Below are 8,775 nucleotides of genomic sequence, written 5' to 3'. Positions count from 1 at the left end.
CACAGCCCATTGCAGCTGTTGTGGCCCCTCTAACGTCTTCTCCCAATACGTTGTAGAGACATCCAGACTCCGAGATGGGGAGGCTTCTCCCCTAGACGTATGGAGCCTTCTAAGGCCAGCGGTAAACTAGAGCAGTTAGCTTGTGGGCAAAGAGCACACACGGTGGACTCTTAGGACTGCCAAGGACTTCAGCCAGGACCTCCATGTTTTATAGTTGAGGGAAGCGAGGCCCGGAGAGGTAAAATGACTTCCTAATCTCACGTAGTTTCTTGGTGACAGCTGGGGACTCACATTCCGAGTCAAGTGCTTTCCTGCTCTCCGTGCTGTCTCCAGTAATGCCCGTGAAAAAGATTGTTTTTGTTCGCCCATCACCATGTGTTCCTACAGTCCCTTTTCTGCAACTGCTTGCTTTTTGTTTTCATTTTGTTGTTGTTGTTGTTTTTTGTCTTTGTTGTAGTTGCTGTTGTTTTCCTGGATGGGTCAAACATTTCTGTCCCAAACTTTCAAGGATTCATGGTGGCAGGAAGAAGAAGCAGGGGCTGCCTATGGGTTTAAAGAAAATGGAAATACAGAATCTTGTCCTGTGGTAATAAGGAGGAGCAAACCACTGACGTGTATTTTAAGTGAACGTGATTTCCAGTAGTTTCCATCCAGTGTGGTTTAGTAGAATGAGCGTGGATGCTGCAGCCAGACATCCATCTGAACCTTTTTCTGCAGTTTCCTAGGTACCTGGCTGGAGGCACATCACTCAGCGTCTCTGGGCATCAGTTCAGTGAAGACTGAATCCAGCGTCAGAGTAGTTTTGAGGATTACACAGAATTTAAATATGGAAAATCATGGGATACTTTTCTGGATATATTTCTTTCTTCCTTTTCATTTTTCTTCATATTGCAATATCAAAATTTTCTCAGCATTTATTACCAGTGCAGCCACTTTCTCTTAATATTAATGATTCTCCTTTTTTCTTAAAATCAGTAATGTAGAAGTAGGGAATTATCTTTTAGGAAGATATTACTAAGGAAGGAAGGGGGAGGGGGGAGAAGTTTGAGTTTCCTCACTGGGTAAAAAGGAAAATATTAAGAAAACCATTTAAAAAGTACAAGTTTTCAGATAATGAAAAGCTTATACAGGGTAAACGTCAAGAGAATTTTTTTATGTAGAGGTGTTTTTTTTTAATATTTATTTATTTTTGAGAGAGAGCATGAGCAGGGGAGGGACAGAGAAAGAGGGAGACACAGAATCTGAAGCAGGCTCCAGGCTCTGAGCTGTCGGCACAGAGCCCAATGTGGGTCTTGAACTCGTCAACCATGAGATCACGACCTGAGCCGAAGCTGGACACTTAAAGAACTGAGCCCCCCAGGTGCGCCTATGTAGAGTCCTATTTGAAGAGCACTAAAGCAAATACAAAGCAGTGTGTATATGACTTTTTGGTTGTTTGTTTTTTCAAAAACACTTTAATAAAAGCCAAGCACATAATCTTAAAAGTGAATCCCAAATTATCTTCTTTGTTCTAAGGAGTAGACTTCCTGTAGTTTAGGACATTTCAAAGCAAGGGTTGAATATAGAACACCTAGCAATGTGAAGAGTGTGGTGTTCTGTGTATTATATAACCTGAATAGGATTTCTCTCAATTAAGTTTTTAAAAAAGGCTAGATCATATGACATTCTAGGTTATACAGGGTTCTCTCCCTAGATATGAACACAACTTTGAGACCGTTTAGTATTTGTATGTGTAGTTGAATGTATCTTTCTGTACCCTCCTGCCCTCCCCTCCCTCTCCCCCACACCCCACAAAAGAGAAGGTCAGCTTGATTATTGACTTATCTGTTGGAGAGGATCAGCGAGTAAAGTGGTTTTGGAAAGTAACATGGATTGCTGGACAGAATGTGTTTTTCCAGGAAACTGGAAAATATCAAGAATGGAAGTAAAATAAACATTGGAGAAGGAGGAAGTAATAAACCATATCTAAGGAAAAGGATAGGGATCATAGGTTTTTAGTTTGCAGTTTAACATGAAGTTTCTTTCAGGTAGATCTAAGAAAATATACTCCATTATTTGAAGTAGGAGATTGAAGAGGTGTTTCCTAAAATAGTGAATGTAGGGATTAATAAGACAACCTAAAGATTTATCTGTTTCAAGTCTCCGAGATACATTTTGGGCAAAATTACATTACATTACATTTCCAAATTGTATGATACAATTTAAAAGTCTATCACTGAGTTATGAAGTCAAAAATACTTATGATATTATGGTGAAAAAATTAAAACAAAATAATTACTTTAGCTTGCATATTTATCTTTAGCAGTTAAAATTGAATTCCAACTTTCCATTAAAAGTGAGGGGAGGACCAGCTGGGTGGCTCAGTCAGTTAAGCCTGGGACTCTTGATTTTAGCTCAGATCATGATCTCATGGTTCATGGGTTCAAGCCCCACACCAGGCTCTGAACTGACAGTACTAAGCTTACTTGGGATTCTTTCTCTCTCCTCTCTCTGCCCCTCCCCGGCTCATACACTCCTTCAAAATAAATAAATAAACATTAAAAAAAACTGAAGGGAAAAATCTGAAAATATTCTAGAGACCAGGAGATGGCAAAGGGAAATTAGGTGTAGTATCCCCATTTTATTTAATTTTTCAGTTTTATTATTACATTTTAGATACTGTAGAAAACAATAGTAATAAAATAATCCTATTTTAATCCTCATGATTTTGGAGGGAATGTGGCCTTCTCTGAGACCCAGCATGTAGTGCTAATATTGCAGAAAATTCTTTGAAAGCAGGTGCACATGCTTTCAGTCGATGGTTTCTTTATTGTTTATGGGGGGAGGAAAATCAAGAGTCTCACTTGGATGAAGAGACCTCCACCTGCCTGTGGAAGTAGAAACTCAGTGGTCGCAGGACCAGAAATATCAATTTTACCTTGGAATTTGCACACACACACCAAAGTGCATGTTGGGGCCTCCTCCCAGAACTAGTGAATCAGAAAACCTAGCGTTGGGCCCCACAAATCAGTGTTCTAATAAGCCCTCCAGGGGATTCTGAGGTAGCTACACTTGAAGAACCCTATCGACATAGTCTATGGCAAAATTGAGGCACCACCAGGCACGTCTGTGACCGTGTTTACAGTCCCTGGCAGATAGATCATAATTAACCACATATAATAAATGTGATATTTAGAATGCCTCCTAGCATTATACTTTTAACTTTCAAATGATGTATTTAAAAACCATATAGCTAGTAATGCTCGTCTAAATATCCTAAAGCCCAGACAGTAGAGTGAAACTTAGTCTTGCTTTAGGACTCCCCCTACAGTGATTCCAGTGCAGCTACATTTAGGGACTATTTCCTTATTGAGCCAAAGTTCTCAGCTCTATGCATAAAACTTACCAATTTCAGGGGCTCCTGGGTGACTTAGTTGGTTAAGTGTCCAACTTCAGCTCAGGTCATGATCTCACAGTCCTTGAGTCAAGCCCAGCGTTGGGCTCTGTGCTGACAGCTCAGAGCCTGGAGCCTGCTTCAGATTCTGTCTCCCTCTCTCTCTGTCCCTCCCCTGTTTGTACTCTGTCTCTCTCAAAAATGAATAAACATTAAAAATAAATTACCAAGTCCTCTGCTGATGCATACTCTCTACCCACAGAGATTCTGATTCAAAAGGTTTAATATAGTGCCTGGGATTTTGCATTTCTAAGAAGCTCCTCATGTATGGTGGACAGCCAGAGCTGGTCCCAATATTTTGAGGCCCTCGATAAGGAATCTGTCTGTATTGGTTCCTGTCGAGTGGTAAATGAATAGGGAAAAAAAAAGGTCCCACTGTCATCCAGAACTTTACCTATTATATTTTTTGATCAGTAAGTCAAAGAAGTGACTTTTTAGCGCCAATTTTCAAATGGTGCTTTACAATTATTTTGTTGGGGGAAAATGCCAAAATAATGCATAAGTAACCAGTGATGCAAAATGGTTAGCAGAAGCCAATATTCGAAATGTAGAGTGTAATGAGAGCCCATTGCTTTAAACCTTCGGGTTCAAGAATCTCAGTTACTTAGAATTTTGTGATGCTGGACAATGATTTTGAAAGGTTTTGATGAATCACTAGATGGGCAAGCATTTGTTCAAGTAAAAATGATTGGTTGTTTGCTGGCAAAGCAGGAGATAATTTGAGAGTCATAATTAACAACAAATTGTACTTCAGGATTATAACAGATTATTATAATCATGTGTAATAATTAAGTTTCTTATGCTCATCCTATTTAAAGATTTTTTGAGTGCTTAATATGAACAGGGTGCCATATTAAAAGCCAAGCAGAAGCTACAAAGAGAGGGTAAGCTTTTATTATAAAATGTAGGCAGTTATTAAGGACCACAATCCTGAAAGAGTTTGTAAGACTTATGCAAAGGGCAGAAGAGGGTAGTGAAAGTAAATAGAGTATATCAAAGAATCTGGGGCGCCTGGGTGGCTCAGTCCGTTAAGCATCTGACTTTGGCTCAGGTCATAACCTCACGGTTCCTGGGTTCGAGCCCCGCCTCGGGTTCTGTGCTGACAGCTCAGAGCCTGGAGCCTACTTCGGATTCTGTGTCTCCCTCTCTCTGCCCCTCCCATGTTTGCCCTCAGTCTCAAAAATAAATAAACATTAAAAAATTTAAAAAAAAGAATCTTATGATTCAGTTTGAAATGTTTAAAAGACTACAGAGATTCGCTTGGAGAAAAGATTGGGGAATGACCATGTAAAACCTCAATTAAAAAGGAACTACACGTATGATAGAGTTGTGAGCAGAATTGTGCCTCCCCCAAATTCCTGTGTTGAAGCCCTAACCACCAGCAGCTCAGATGTGACTATATCTGGAGATAGGCCTTTAAAGAGCTAATTAGGTTAAAATGGGGGTGGCAGGGTGGGCCCTGATCCAATATGACTAGTGTCCTTACGAGAAGAGATGGGGAAGGTCACACACACTTGCTGAGGGGAAAACACGCGGACACAGAGAGAGGGCAGCCCTTGGGAAGCCGAGGAGGGAGGCCTCAGAGAAAGCAAACGTGTCTTACCCAGATCTTGGACTTCTAACCTCCAGAATTGGGAGAGAATAAATGTCTGTTGTTAAAGCCTACGGTGTTTTGTTCGGAAAACCCCAGCAAAGGGACGGGGTAGTAGTTTTCTGCAGATAGGAAATGAACCCGATGTTCCAACAAGAGTTCGTTAAAACATACAACACAGCTTCTGGTATCAGGGGCATGTGGGGAGCTGTGCAGTCTTCTAAGAACCGATGTAAGTAAAAATTACTTATTTTTAACCTCTGGTGCACGTAAACATTGTTCGTCCTTAAAAGAAGTATGTAAACATAATGACAGGACCCTCTCAACTCTCCACGGCGCTCGTCAACTATGTGTTTTTGGACCAGATCAAAGACTTGCCTGAAATATTTTGTCTTACACATAATAACAAGTAGTGCTCGAGTGAGGTTATGATATTTTTTTCAATCTTTTTATCTGTTTCGCTCAGAGGGTGTTGTGCCCAGAAGGAGTGAGTGAGGCCAAGGGACCACATGCTGCTGTGGTGGAGAAATCATATGTAGAGATTGATTCAGCCCGAGTCATACATATGGATACTTTGATATTTAAATATGACCTTCTGCCTTATTTCTCCATCCCCTAAAATATTAAAAATCAGTTTCACTCTTTAGGGAATCACTTTGAATAAAATGAGGAACTGTGATGTAAGACATCAAGGGGAGAGACAGTGTCCATATGTGTTTCGGTTTATGGAGACCGAGCGTCTAAGAAACCGGAGACTCTCATGATTTGAAAGGAATAGTTTTGCTCGATCCCAACAGTCAAAGAGGAAGCTCTATACATTGAAGCAGTGGATTTGCTTTACTTACTTGACGTCTGTGTATGACAGAGACAGATGGATATGGGGTGAACATACTCTGTTTCTAAAAGGTCAAGGTTAAGGCAGAAGCAAAGGAAGTCGAGACCTGGGAAAGGATTACACAGAGACTGAATGTCGAGTCTGAGGAGCTGTGTTGTGAGGCTGCTGGGGAACCTCCTCAATCCAAAAATGATTTCCTCAAAGAAGTATGGGATTTTAGCATTAGATATTTATTGTAGGAAATAGTTTTTAAGCAACTTCTGAAATGCAAATGTTTGGTGTAAATTAGTTTTTCAGGCTCTTTCTTTTTCATGAAAGAGGTAAGGTAGAGAGACAGAATGAGGTGAGGAAGGAGAAGAAACTTCCATACGATTTAAGGTGGGAAGGGAACAAAATGTCCGGGAGCGAATGGTAACCGGGTGGACGGGAGGAGGAGCAGCCGCCCCACTTCCTGCAGAGCCTGAGCGGGCCAGCCCGGGTCAGACCACTGGCTTCCTGCCTGGGACAGCCCTGAAGCAGCCAGTCCGGGGCAGTTCTGGGACAGCCAGTCACAGCAAGGCAAGCTCTCGATGTTAATAAGGTTTTAAGCATGGGAGCATGACTTGTTAAAGCATCGGTGAGAACTTCAAGAGAACTACAGATTCCAGAATGTTCCCTTTTTAATTATGCCACTGCTCCTAAGCATCTCCGAGTTATCTGAGGCAGAACTCAAAAGCCATTCTAAGATCCAGAAAAATAAAGAAAAGTCCCATTTTCTAGACAGAGATTTCAAATTCTAGATGGAGAAGGAGTTTATTGATTTATTGAGCATCCTGCAAAGCGCAGTAGATAAACTCCTGAGGAGTCAAATCTTGCTTTATAGAAGGGTGCCATCTTTTAGGCACCCTCACAGTTACATAGGTAGTTCACTGCACAAGGGCTGTCACAGAGGGGATACGTGAGAATTGAAACCCAGCCCCTGCCATGTCAGGTTATGAACCCATTAGACTACTTCCTCATGTTCACAGGTGTGCTTTAAAATGACCAAGGCAATGGGTGCCTGGGTGGCTCAGTTGGTCAAGTGTCCAATTCTTGTTTTCAGCTCAGGTCAGGAGATGGAGCCTCTTGCCAGGCCCCACATGGAGTGTGGGTCTGCTTGGGATTTGCACCCTCTCTCTCCCAAGATAAATAAATAAATATTAAAAATAAATAAAACTGCCAAGTTATGAGGCTAGTAGACCATCTTTTTAAAATTTTCAATTTTGCACAAAAGTAAACAGGCAACCCTGATGTTGGCATTTCCCTCCAGGACGTGTTGTCCTCAGGGACCCCGGGCAGGTGAAGCGGCACTGAATCCTTGACAGGTAACTAGTCTGTGCCGAAGGAGCTCTGAGTACTGGGTGCCCTTAGACCCGTGGGAGGAAGAACAAAGTCCCGCAAACACATTTCTGCAGTCTAAGATTTTGCAGCACCCTCTTCACTGAGAAATTTGTGCTTTCATAAAAATGATTTTAAAACCCTATCTATTATTACAGTGAATAAAATGGGATTTTGAGCCTATTGTTGGATTTAATCATTATTTTTATGGCAGAACTGGGGGTGTGGGAGTAGTTATAACAGTTGTTTTTTTTAATCTCTTTTATTAAGTCATTTATCATAAGCAAAATTCAGTTTCTAACCTCAGTTCTTTATTTAAGTTTCTGACTTATCTGTTTTTCTGCATGTTGCGTATTCCCATTTTATGTCTCTGAAGGTTATAGAATAGCTATTTCATTTTCTCCAGCAAAAGCTATTTAGCACGCTGGGATAGCATTATGGCTAAAAGGCAAAAAGAAGAGATGATTTGAAATTAAAGCTCCATAACAATGAGAATTAACAGGGTACAGAAGGCAACATGTCAAACCCATCCAGACCACACTTCATTTCCAGTGGGGGATTTCTTATGGCCCCTGACTTTTCCACTCAGTTCAATCCCAGGTTCCTGATCATCAGCCAAGAGGAAAAGAAATGAAGGGTGAGCACAGAAAGATATTTAGAATAAATGTGTGCCTTACAATAGTCCATACAGAATGCCTTTTACATGGCTGATCTTATTATGTAAAAATTATATTTATTATGTCATATACCACACTACACATTTCTGTAATCCTTTACAGAGTTCAACAGATACAGTAAAACAATGGAAATTCCAAAGATAACAGTGAAGGTGAAAGAAAAATTGTTAATACTGTCTTATGATTTCATATCAATGGTGATACGCGATTGAGAAATTATTGGATTATTCTATTAACTTGACTTTGATGGTGATGTCCTCCCCTAGAATCCCGTTCCCTTTCATGTTCATGGCCCATCTTCTTTCTCTCTTTTGCACATCTACTTCCAGATTTTCCCTCTCTGTAAAACCTTTCCTAATCACACCAGCCAGGGACCTCATTTTTATTGTTCTGATTTGTTGTGTTAGTGATACCGTTACTCGGGCTCTAAACCGAAAGATCAAGCGCTACACGCCCAGACCTTGTACTGTTTGTGTATCCTAGGAATTCACTTCCTGTTGAAATAATGAATAAATACCATGTAATTTGCACTCAGCTTTTTATACTTCCCTAACATTTTACATTTGCTGAGTATGTTTTAGATTATCAAAATCTTGAAGCTAGGGTCAGTGGCTTTCAGGCCATTTCCCAACCCCCAGCCTTCGGTTCTAACTAGTGAAGGCAGCCCAATGAGGCAGAGTATAGTTTGCCTAAGGAAAGTTGGCATCAGCCCTATGACCCTTCCGGTCTTCACAGAGCAATGTGTAGGGTTGTGGTGAGAAGCGAGGGGACACATACCCCATGTCTACTTGCTATCACTCTCCCCTGAAATCAGTAGCTGACCCACGTTGTGTGCTGACCCTTTCACTTTGACCAGGAAGGTAAATGTTATTAAGCATTTATA

The 8,775-nt window shown here is 40.9% G+C and overlaps 1 protein-coding gene across 1 annotated transcript in view; it reads left to right on the top strand.

The window, feature by feature from the left end:
* The window catches only part of CNTNAP2 (contactin associated protein like 2), a 1,359,261-nt gene that overhangs the window by 422,723 nt on the left and 927,763 nt on the right, over positions 1–8,775 (top strand). The gene's annotated exons all lie outside the window — the stretch shown is intronic.

This window comes from Suricata suricatta, chromosome 2 (assembly GCF_006229205.1).
Source record: "Suricata suricatta isolate VVHF042 chromosome 2, meerkat_22Aug2017_6uvM2_HiC, whole genome shotgun sequence".
NCBI classification, from domain to species: Eukaryota; Metazoa; Chordata; class Mammalia; order Carnivora; family Herpestidae; genus Suricata; species Suricata suricatta.
Note: the sequence above shows the minus strand (reverse complement) of the source record. Positions and strands in the feature narration are given on the sequence as shown.